The following is a 13,024-nucleotide window of genomic DNA, read 5'->3' as shown; positions in this document are numbered from 1 at the left end:
TAGAATTGCAAATAAGTTGGATCAGATCGAATGCAAGACCTATATATTTTGTATATTATTTATATTATATCATCAAGTACTTTTTTTTATTATGCCTCAGTTTGGAAAGAGTATGAATACAAATATGTAGAATGCAAGACCTATATATTTTGTATTATTTTATATGTATTTGCACTGTACATATTTGTATTTGTACTCTTTCCAAACTGAGCCTACAATCCAAATCAATCTGATTCAAATCAAATATTCAGTCAAATTCTCAAATATCATTAAAAAATGATGAATTCTTATAAATTCAAATCAAATATAATTTTTTGATTGAATTGGATTGGATATACCTTTAACCAAACTCTATTCGATCGATTTGTTATGCTTTCTACAGCGGGGCAATCAACAGGTCCAGGCTTCATTCAAGCAATTGTGGAAAACCAAGCGTACAACCACTTTACATTATCTATTCATGCAAACTGCAAAGTTTTACTCTTCCTCTCAAAGTTACAAGGACACATCTCTCACAACCCTTAACCACTTTTATGTAATTAGGGTTGTCAATGGGTCGGGTCAGACCCGATGGCCCTAGACCGATTAGACCAGCTATGGTTCTATAACTTGTCTTGATGGGTTAGTTTTGGGTCTTAAAAAAATTTTCGATTACTATCGTGTCATAACCATGTCCATCTTGTCCCGAACCAATTTGGACCCAACTTGACCCTATAGACCCTATATATATACACATACACACACATCATATATGTGATATGTCATATTCAAATAAGAAGGGGCTAAAAGTGTCATTTTGGTGGGGTTTCCTTCAAAACCTAACCGAAATGCTACCCCCAACCCCCTAAATGGCTAAACCTTTTTATTTTTGAAGAGTGAAGAGTTTAAAGACTAGTCTTTCACTCTTTCTCTTCTCAGTTCTCATTTGAAATCAAAACTTGAAAGAGCTAAAGAGGAAATTTTCTGGTGAGTGGTGACTCAGTTACTTTAGTTTGGTTCGTGACATCCGTTTGGAGAGTGGAAGCTGGAGGCACATCAGCCATCACACAACACTACCAGTGTTAATCCGTCCAGCGACTGGTTGCCTGTCCATCCATCAAGGTGTCAACAGTAACACCCTTTGTCAAGTAAGATTAATGATTTATTCAATGTTTGAAGTCTTGAGCACCCACTGCTAGAAAAACACTTCCTGTCCACCATCAACACCAGTAGGCCTCCACCACCACCACCACTACTCAGTAGCCACTACTAGACAATTAGTCCTCCATTTAAATATTATTTTGAAACATGAAATCTTCCTCCATTTGAATATTTTGATATTTTTATTGCATTTTAGGTTTTTTATAGTGTTTTAATTGCACTTTTAGCAGGGGTTACTAGCATGCATAATCGAGTCCATCGGGTTGGACCCGATTGTCCCAAGAACTGATCAATTTGGTTCTAGGTCCAAAATTACAGACCTATAGGGTCTAATTCGGTTCTAGGACCGGTTCTACCTAGTTCCAACCTAAAATTGGCCCATTGACAACCCTATATGTAATATTCAACCGCTAACAAATTGGAAAAATTACCAAATGGATCACAATATTTTTAATGCTTTTGAAACAAAAGGAGATAGTGGTGACATCTTAGTTTTGGTTGATAATAGATATTAATTATATTTCGCCATGTTAAAACTTTAATGCATCACTTGTATTAGATTCATTGGCTTATTGATTTATTTAGAGTTATGGCCTATGGGTATATTTTGGTTGATGATAGAGATTAATTATGTTTCACCATGTTAAAACTCTAACACATCATTTATATTAAATTCATTGGTTTATTGATTTATTTAGGGTTATGGTGTATGGGTATATCCTTCGACAAATTAGATCATTGCTAAGGTCCACTAGTGGTTATAGTGAAGACTTGGAATCAAATCCCGTGCACCTAGGCTGGGGGGAGTAAGTTGATCAATTGGGTAATTGACCCGCATTTATTTTCAGTATAAATACAGACTGATGTAAAACTCTACCTTGGTCCATATTTTCAGGCATTTGCTTGTAAGGCTTACATTGAAAACCTCTCCATTGGCTGAATTTTCCTTCAACAATTGATGCAAATAAAATCTCAATTTTATCAATGTACTTTTACTTCAATCATCATTTTGATATTTGTTATAACGATTATGAAATTTTAAACCCATCGGCATTGAACTCCATTTTTACATTGATAGAATTTACACAAAAGAACAAACACAAACTAACTGAATAAGTTGAAACTTAAACAAATAATGGCATTGCAATTTTCCTTAGATAATATTGCTGGGGAATCATTTGCCCAAGTAAACATGTTACTGGGATACGAGATTGGACTTACAAAGTATTCGTACCACTCTCACAATCTTTTACAACCATGCATTGGGAATATCTTTATATTATTTACTTATATGTTTTTTTATTGGGAGATATTCCTAATTCAATACTGCAAGGGACTGTGATTTCCCCAGGTACCGGTAAACGAATGTGTTCGGCTTCAGTCATTCCTTTATGCATTTGAACACCGTTTGAACATTACAAGAGAATGACATGTGTTCCTAAACGCATGTGCATGCTATACTTGTGCGATGATGGTAAATGAACGTTTAGCACGAACGTCATTAGCTATCCCTCCATTCAAAATGATTTTCCCTTTTCCCTCCCTTCTTTCCCGTGTCTCTCTACCCAAATCGAGCTCACTGAACCCCTGTTTGTTCTCCTCTCCAACCAGCGAAGACAAAAGGCATCATCGGCGATCCTTTCTCCACCGGCGACTGGAGGACGTTTAGCATGAATGTCGTTAGCTATCCCTCAATTCAAAACGATTTTCCCTTTATCCCTTCCCCTCTTTCCCATGTCTCTCTACCCAAATCGAGCTCACCGAACCCCTGTTCTTCTCTCCTCTCCAATTGGTGAAGACAAAAGGCATCATCGGCGATCCTTCCTCCATCGGCGACCGGTGACAGAACGCAGGTAAACCTTCCTTTTTCTTTGCTTCTCAAAACATAGTATTCTCCCATGAAAAGTTGTCTAACCCTTACTGTTGATGGCAGCGATATTCCATTGGCAACTAATCCTTGGGCGACTGACGATAAATCTTGGGTAATACCTCCTTCCTTTTGCTTCCCCAACAATAAATCTAAGCTACCTCACTATTATTGTGCACGTGAGGGAGAATGCTTGCAAAAAACATGTCGTTTAGAATATTCTTAAGAGTTTTACCTATATAGCAGCGACATTGCAAATAAGTAGGGTGTAGAGCAATAAATGCAAATAAGTGAGTTTTACCTCACCTGTGTGGATGCTTATCTTAGTTGGTGTTCTTCAACTCTAACCATTAGACCTACATCTCATTAGTCCACTTTGATTATATCAACTTTATGTTTTTTATTAATAAATGCAAGATAGTGTTATTCCACCAAAAGAAAACAAATTCTGCATCAATTTACATTTTCTTTAGATATTTCTCAATAAAAGGGACTCTCTTATGTGATGTGATAAAATTAGCATATAATTGATTAAATTTTGATGTGTGGAATAGGAAATGGATGGTATCCCCCATTCCATGCAAAAACTGGACTTTGACTTGGATGAACCAAACCCTTCACTCAACACCACCTATGATTCAAATGAGGTAACACCTTCTTTTTACATGAATGAACCATCCAAACCCAATGATGATTTGCTTACATCTAAAGAAAATACAAACATACAAAACAAACTTAAGGAAAAGTTAAGACTCATTCTTCAAAAGTGGACCCCAAAGATTGGCATGACATTTCCAACAATAGAGGAAGCGTATGAGTTTTATAACACATATGTAGGAAAGGTGGGAGTCAGTATTCGGAAAGCAAGTACGGTAGTGTGAAAATGATCTAACAAAGTAAAATATGGCATGTTTTGTTGCTCTAGATAAGGAAAGCGTAAAGCAAATAGATGTTTGAATGTTAAGATTCACCGGCCAAAAACAAGTTGTGGTTGTATGGCGACTATGACAATAAGTCGTTCGAAAGATGGTTATCGTGTCATTGGTTTCAATGAGACTCATAATCATATGATTGTGACCCCTACCAAATTACACGTGTTGAGATCACAAAGAATGATTAGTGACATACAAGGTTTTCAAGCTAAAATGGCAGATGATGCGGGAATAGCTCCAAAAGCAGTTATGGAGCTAATGGCAAGGGAAGCCGGTGGTCGTAAAAATGTTGGGTTCACTTCTGTAGATTTAAAAAATTATTTGCATTCATACCAAACTAGGAATATGGAGAAGGGGGAGGCATGTGGTATTTTGCAATATTTTGAAGACAAGCAATTATAGGATCCATCATTTGTCTATGCAATACAACTTGACCAAGTTGAGCTAGTTACAAATTTATTTTGGGCAGATGCACAAATGATAGTGGATTATGCTCATTTTGGTGATGTTGTAAGTTTTGATACTACATACAGAACAAACCACTTGTAGTTTTCGTGGGAGTGAATAATTATAGGCATACAATAATTTTTGGTGTTGCATTATTATATGATGAAACTACAGCTTCATTTGAATGGTTGTTTGAGGTGTTTCTTAAAACAATGGGTGGAAAACCACCGCAGACAATTCTCACCGATGATGATGTAGTTATGGAAAAAGCAATTAGTTTGGTGCTACCTCAATCACATCATCGGTTTTGTGTTTGGCACATATTCTAGAGTGCTGCAAAACACCTTAGCAGTGTATTTGAGAAGTTCAAATCATTTTCGCAAGACTTTAGAGGTTGTGTGTATGATTATGATGATGTTGATGAATTTGAAAATGCATGGAAGAACATGATTGATAAATACACACTTCAAGAGAATCAATGGTTGCAAAGATTGTATAGTAAAAGGTACAAATGTGCATTAGTATTTGGGCGTCAGACATTTTCTGCCGGCATGAGCACAACACAGAGGAGCGAGAATCTGAATAGCTGTCTTAAAAAATATGTCAATATTAAGTATGACCTATCAAGGTTCCTTGACACTTCGAGAGGGTGGTTGTTGATAGAAGGTATGAAGAGTTGAAAGCCAAATTTGCAGCAATACAAAGCACTCCATTCATGGCAGCAAATATGGCAATTTTATATTTTGCTTCTCGTGTGTATACCCCACCCATTTTTTCCATGTTCCAAAATGAGGTATTGCAACAATTAAATTGTAGGATCGAAGAAGATTGTGTTGTGTCTGAAACAACAACTGAATATATAGTTGGCTTGTATGGTGTGAATCGTCGATACAAGGTGACTTTTGATTCAAGTAACAATTCAATCAGTTGCAGCTGTAAGAACTTTGAGTTTATTGGATTTTATGCAAACAATGTTTGAAAATACTTGATTATAGATGCGTGAAAGTCTTGCCCTCGTGCCATGTTTTGAGAATGAAGCATCACATGGGCATATGGATGAAGCTACAAGAATGGCAACACAGAAGAAAGAGCTACTTCATTTGTTTACACAAATAGTTAATCAAACTGCACCTAGTCATGATGCTTACAAAATGGCTATACACATAGGAGAAAAGCTCTTAGAAGATGTGTCAAGGTGTATAAAGCAAATAACTACTGGTCAATTATCTATAGCATTTGATGGCATTGAAGTTGAAGGTTTTTCTTACATAGATCTTAATGGCACATAAGTTAAAACTAATGACACACAAATTTCAACTTATGACACACAAGTTGTAAAGGATATCAATTGCAGTACAAATTCTAGTTTGATGGGAGATGGGATTCAAAGGCATGTGAAAGGATTTAAGCACAAGGCTTCCAAAGTGCACTCTTCAAAAAAGCCAAAAAATGCCTTAAAAAAAGCGATAGCCAAGAGAATGAGACTAAAGAAGGGCCAATCCATTGAGAAGTGCACTACACAGGTATTTTCTAAATTATTTAATTTGTTTTTTTTAGAATTTTACTAATTATTGGTTATTACTATTTCAGGCATGTAGACATGGAGGGAATTTGAATCATATGGCCAATAAGAATCTAATCACTCTATAACATCTACACAAGTATCAAATTTCAATTGGGTTAGGCATTAAAGTTCGATATATCTTGCATTGAAACTTTTCTAAGACTCTTATAATATAGGTCCTAAGGGTTTGGCAATCTGTTGAAAGTAGAGCTGAATCACATAATGCAAAATGTTAACACCATGCCCTCATCACTCCATTGGCTCATATATAATCATCTTGCCCCACTTGTTAATAACGTTCACATACAAGAAGTGTCGGGAAGCATGTTTACTGAAACAAAATCCACTAGACTTCAACCAAGTCAGGTGATAAAAATATTCTTCAAAACTACATATATTCCAATCACTTCTTTTTATAAACTAATGAAACACTAATACACTCATGTGCTCATGTAGGAATCATCATGGATTGGACCTTATGAAGACCAATGACTAAATAGAGGAGGGATGTCTTAGGCTAGCACATTGATTATCATTTATTGAAAATAAATTTTTGTAAACTATAACAGGCACCATCTCTCCACATGGCTTTTCTTTTCTTTTTTTCTTAAACCATGGAGTGCTTAAGGCAGCAATAGATCAAAATCTTTGTGACCTAAATCAGGAAAATTTTCAATTGAGGTTGCTGGATCCATTGATTCTAAACCATGGATGCCAGACCCACTGATTCTAATTGAGGTTAAAATTTTGACTTAATGAAGTGCAACCATACCTCTTATTTTATATGCCCTAAATCAGTGAGAATAAGAGTACAATATCTTGACAGATTTACTTGCATGAATGGAGAATAAAATGTTATTTTTTAAAACATCAATTATTCAACCACGATGGATGTTCCAAGGGCTGAAGCTGAAAACACCATATCAGGCTTGATATGCTCAATCTTCATGCCGACATGATTTATTATGATTTATCCCATGTCAATTATTCAATCACGATGGCATGTTCCAAGGACTCAAGCTGAACACACCATATCAGGCTTTATATGCTCAATCTGAAATGAATGAATAAACAATGCCCATTTATATTACAATTTTGAATATTCCTTATATAAAACACCAATCCCTTGATATATAACCATTTGAAAGTGCTTTTGTGTTTTGTTTTACACTAACAACCCGATATACAACCATGTTGTCAATATGTGCTGATTCAATTGGAGCCTAGTAGGTCTACTATCAAACTAGGTCTACTACCAATTCAGCTTCCAACATGATTGAATATATATACATGGCTCAACATATATCAAACTAAAAGCTTAAATACATATAAATGGATGAATGCCATTTGAGTCCAATGCTCATCCATAAGATAAATACACGTAGTTCCAGATCATAAATACTAGAGTCTTGGTCAAAATACATTTCTACTGCAACCATAGTTCCTAACTGCTATTTGTTGAACATATACACCACAAGAAACCCAATTATAAAAATAATGAGCAAAACTCGTATCCTCTTCAATTCTTTAGAAAGTAGCTATTGATGATCCTTTGAAGACTCCATTGATTACACACACCTATTCAATTCAAATAATAACCTATCGATCTCTTTAGTGTGAGTTACTGCATGTCCTACATTCATTGATGATATCGCTTCATCGGAAGTGGTTGTAGGAAATGGCCATTCAAAATAATTGCAAAACGCCACTTTGACTTTCTTTTCCTAAATAAATGTGAAGTCAAGTCAATGCATTTAACAATCTCAAAATTTTATCACAAATACATAAAATGCACAATTATAATAGTACCTACCATGATTCCGGGACAATTATAAAACAACCTTTGTGGGTTCAAATTTGTCTCCAACATGTGGATTACACATTTCTTTCCACAATTACAAATTCTTGATGGATACTTCAATTTCTTATAAGATGTGCTGTGAGATGTCGATTGAGAACTCATCTCTTCACTAATGTCGAAACCCGTATTAGGTTTAAGGATCATAAATTGTGGATTGTGGATCAAGACCGGACCATAGCAAAACCAAGTCCACATCACAAGTTGTTATATACAGTTACTCAAAACATGAAAAAGTTAAGTTGAATATGTTAATACTTTTAATTTCTCATTTCCAAGTGTCTTTTTCATCGAGTTGAATATGTTACTAGAAATTGTTTGCTTTACTAATCTACATCCATTGTAGATGTAAAAACTGGTCTCCTAGATCTATTTGTCAAATTTTCCTTCATTTTATTTGTTGATCAACATATAAAACTAATAAATAGATTATAGGTAAAGAAATAACAGAAAACTAAAATGGAATCACTTTGATGTTTAACAAGATAAGCAACCAGAACTTCCTAGCAAGAAATTTATAGTTCAGTGGAGAAATTGAAAACCAAGAGGATTTTCTTTGGTTTCTTATTTTTCTAGTTTTAGGAATTCAGTAGTCTAAAGTCTAGTCTAATAACATGAACTTATTTTCAAATTGGGAGTGTTAATGATGGGTGATTAGCAGTTACTGCACTCAAATCTTATGTTATGTATGGTTGTATGAGATTGACCACAGAAGTTACAACCACCTGGGGTTGGGTCAAGGGACGCATTGAGCAGAATAACTACTAAAAGCTTCTATTTAATATAAAGCATTCGAGTTGGTTTTTACAAAAGCGTCTTAAGTATACCAATTGCAGTTTTATGATATGCTGAATTCCATGTACAGGTTTCAGATGGGTGATCTTTACTTGTCATTTTCTATCTTACATGCCATGCACAACTCTGTCTTGTGAGTAGTGGGATAAAAATCAAATGTGGTTAAAAAATGATAATTCCTCTTAGATGGACTAGGTTTTGAATATGATAATCAGAAGATGTTGCTTTCGTTGTTCCAAACCAGCATGCATGAATCAGAAATCTTGGATGCAACAATTTCGAGAGCTATTCTATGTTAAACTTCCCTCACGCACACAATAATCGAACACATGGCAGGGCTGAGAGAGCCTTTTTCCTCGATGGCAATATGACACACAATAGAGTCACGCGCATAATAACAGTGAGGTAGCTTAGATTTATTGTTGGGGAAGCAAAAAGAAGGAGGTATTACCCAAGATTTATCACCGGTCGCCCAAGGATTAGTTGCAGATGAAGTCGTTCGTTGCCGACGGAATATCGCTACCATCAACACTAAGGATCAGGCGACTTTTCATGGGAGAATACTAATGTTTTGAGAAGCAAAGAAGAAGGAAGGTGATGAAGGAAGATTTGGCCCGACCTGTGACACGTGGCAGAAACAACAGCTCGGCAAAAGGGGCCAAGCCTAGGCGGGAATAAGGGGACACACTTCGCCGAACTGACCCTTGTAACAGCTTGGGATATACTTCGCCGAACTGACCCATCTTGTAACAGCTCGGGATACACTTCGCCGAACTGACCCACCTTGTAACAGTTCGGGATACACTTCGCCGAACTGATCCACCTTGTGACAGTTCGGGATACATCTCGCCGAACTGACCTGCCCTATAGATACCTTCGAGCCCAAGACCGCCTCGCTCAGCACTTCGCATCACCTTCTGGGCACCAAAACCAAACAAGTCGTACCATGCCTGACACTAGGGAAGTCCGTGCCCGAGGGCGCCACGCCTGACTGACTTGGGATCTGACGTTTGGCAGTAGCACTCTAAACGGCCACCTGCCACCGCCACTGACACCGCCATCTACAGTTAGACGGTTAGGCAGTGACGGTTCTGTCTCAACAGAAAGGACGGCGGCCGAATTGACAAGCACAAGGGTAATCATACCCGATCTGACAAGGGCCTCGGGACGAGTACACGAAGTGACTATAAGAGGCCCCCGCCCCCCGACAACGGAGGTATGCAAACTTTGCGCTATCTGGTATTACCTTGCTTTTGAAGAATTCTAATTTGGGCTTCGGAGCCTCTATACCGGGTTCCCCCCGGAGCTTTCCCATCTCCTCCGTTTTAGGTTCCCTGCTACCCCGTTCAGAAGCAAGGCAGCGGACAACTAAGACCAGCCGGATCGCGCTCCATCAATTGGCGCCGTCTGTGGGAATCGCTTCAAAAAGCCTCCCTCCAAACTTCGATAACCCCTTTTTCTTCAAAAAACCCAACACTCATGGCCTCCTCCAGCAACACCGGATGTGGCACGGAGACAAACGCCACTAGGGAGCAACTTCAGGTCCCCGTAGTGTGCGTTGGACAGTTCACCATCCCCTTTCGGAGGATGGGATCCCCATCTTGAACACGCCAAAAGCAGTGGCACCCGTAAACCGTCCTACCACAAGCGTCCCCTTTCCTCTCCCCATTGAGACAACCTTCACTGAACCAACTGCCGTCCCCCTGGCAGCTAGCCAAAACCGATTGGAGGACCTGATGCAGTGCATGCGGGCAATGCAAGCCCAAATGCAACAGTTCCAGCAACACCAGATTCACCAGCACCAAGTGTTGCACAACATCTCCCAGTATCACTATCAACAGCAGTTCCCCCAACTGCCACTGAACCAACCACTACTTCCACCTCGCCACCCCGCTCCGAGGCCGGTTAAGGCCTCCCCGCAGGATGGGCGCCCCCGCCAGGCGAAGGCCTCCCGGCCCCAGAACCACCCCAACAGCCAGGTCTCGTCCCCAGGCCGAAGAGAGAAAAATGTCATCCCCGCCTCGCAACCCGCAGGCGGTTCGGGAACCTCGCCCGCGAGGTCGGCACCCCGGCGCTCCAAGCCCGAGCTCCCGCTCACCGAAAACCGATTCAGCGCCCTGGCGGCAGACTACCAGCATTCCGGGCCCATCGAGCTCGGTAACACGGAGGCCAGCAGCACCAGCACAAGGCCGCTCAACGGCGAAGTCGCCGAACCGCCACCCGCGCCTTGTCGGAATTTAGAGGCAAAGACATGAGCTCGGACGAGGTAGGGACTGCCCCGGCTCTCTCCGTTCCTTCCCCCCTCGCATCGGAACTCCTGGCGGTCCCCTTACCCAGAGACTTCAAGCTCCCACCTCTAGACAAGTACGACGGGTCCTTCGACCCCAACGACCACGTTGATGCCTTTCAGTCGCAAATGCACCTCGCCAGGGCCAGCAAATCGTGCATGTGCGTGGCCTTTACCACCACCCTCAGGGGGGTAGCCCGCACTTGGTACAGGAACTTGGCCCCCGGGTCGATAAAGTGCTGGGCCCAGTTCGTGCAAGTCTTCACCACACACTTCGTCACCAGCTGACGGTGCCCCAGAACAGAGGAAAGCATCTTCGGAGTGGTCCAAAGAGAAGGAGAATCTATTCGGGGCTACATCAAGCGGTTCAACGAAGCATGCTTGCAGATACCGCGGTTGGACCTTGCAGTGTAGCTCGCGGCGGCCAAAAGAGGGGTGACGCACAAAGAGTTCAAATGGCACATGGTGGCCAACCAGCTCACGACCGTGGCCGAATTCCTCAAACTAGCGGATAAGTTCATGAGGACAGAGGAAGAAATCAACCAACGAACCGAAGGCGGGAACGAGAAAAGAAAGAGAGAAGGCGAGCTCTCCAACCCGGAGAATAGAAAAAACCCGACCCGGGAGCCGAAGCCGAACTAGTCTTTCCGGGCCCCCCTAGCAGTTCGAACAGACTACACGCCGTTAAACACAAGGCGGACAGAGATCTTAATGACGATCAAAGACGCTCCGTCCGTTAAGTGGCCACCTCACCTAAAGGGAAATCCGAATGAGAGAAACAAGAATTTCTATTGTAGTTTCCATAGAGACCATGGTCATAGCACCGAACAGTGTAATAACCTTCGGGACGAGATAGAGGGACTCATCCGTCGCGGATACTTGAGAAACTTTGTACAGCACAGCAATAACAATAAAGCATGTCGGCAAAGGGAGCACGAAAAGGATGCCCCTGAGTCTAGCAGCAGACCTGCCGAACCGTTGCAGAAGCAGCCTCCGGAAGAGAGGACAGTTCGGGGAACCATCCATGTAATAGTGGGAGGTTCGGTGGTAGCAGGGTGTACCTTGGCAGCATCCTGGACTTCAGTTCGCGAAGCGGCCCTCGAAAAACGGAACCCCCCAAAGAGACCAAAGACCGAAGAACCAATCTTTTTCACGGAGGACGACGCGCGAGGAGTCCACTACCCCCATGATGACGCGCTTGTCATTAAGCTAAGGATCAACGACTTCGAGGTCAGGCGCGTACTCGTAGATTCGGGCAGCTCATCGGACATCCTCTTCAAATCAGCATTTGACCATCTACAGTTACAGAGGAGCGAGCTGAAGCCCGCGAACACTCCCCTGGTAGGTTTCAGCGGAGAGGAAGTCAGGCCCCTCGGAAAAGTAACTGTCCCTGTGGAAGTCGGCACATGGCCTTGTGCGGTCAGACTCAACCATGATTTCCTGGTAGTCGCGACCCCCTCCCCATACAATGCCATAATAGGGCGGCCGATCACGCATATCCTACGGGCGGCGGTCTCTACCTACTATTTGGCCATGAAGTTCCCTACGGACTTCAGTATAGGGGTAGCGCGGAGCGACCAGCTCGAGTCCCGCAAGTGCTACGTTGCCGCCCTGAAGGGAAAAACCAAGGCGGCCGACGACCTCGAACTGGAGCGGCCTGCGGAGCAAGGTGAGGAGTGAGCTTCGCCCACGGAGGAAACAGTCGCAATCCCGACTTCAGCTACGGACCCAGCTCGCACACTAAGCATCGGAGCTTCCATCGAAGACCCCCTACGAGCCGAACTGGTGAGTTTTTTACTTCAAAATGTAGATATTTTTGCCTGGTCCGCGGCCGACATGCCCGGCATTAACTTCGGACTGATAACTCACAAACTTAATACTGACCCTGTAGTCAGACCCGTTAGACAGAAGAAACGCAACTTAGCCCCAGAACGCTGGAGAGCGGTCGACGAGGAGGTCGAGAAGCTCCTCGCAACAAACTTCATAAGGGAAGTCCATTACCCGAGCTGGGTGGCCAACCCGGTGTTGGTAAAAAAGGCAAGCGGCAAGTGGCGCATGTGCGTCGACTATACCGACCTGAACCGAGCTTGCCCGAAAGATTGCTTCCCCCTCCCCAGAATTGACCGCCTAGTGG

General features: G+C 41.6%; 1 long non-coding RNA gene and 1 pseudogene across 1 annotated transcript; both read left to right on the top strand.

The window, feature by feature from the left end:
- The first annotated feature begins 2,635 nt into the window (after positions 1-2,635).
- LOC148849527 (uncharacterized) lies at positions 2,636-6,706 on the top strand. The gene is made up of 3 exons (XR_016101217.1): positions 2,636-2,993; positions 3,074-3,122; positions 6,407-6,706. It is a non-coding gene; the product is annotated as an uncharacterized LOC148849527 (long non-coding RNA).
- On the top strand, positions 3,450-5,675 carry LOC148849528 (protein FAR1-RELATED SEQUENCE 5-like; annotated as a pseudogene).
- Positions 6,707-13,024: the final 6,318 nt, after the last annotated feature.

Source organism: Nelumbo lutea, chromosome 6 (assembly GCF_056320005.1).
Source record: "Nelumbo lutea isolate HS-2025 chromosome 6, American lotus-T2T, whole genome shotgun sequence".
Classification (NCBI taxonomy): Eukaryota; Viridiplantae; Streptophyta; class Magnoliopsida; order Proteales; family Nelumbonaceae; genus Nelumbo; species Nelumbo lutea.
This window is presented reverse-complemented; position numbering and strand designations above follow the sequence as displayed.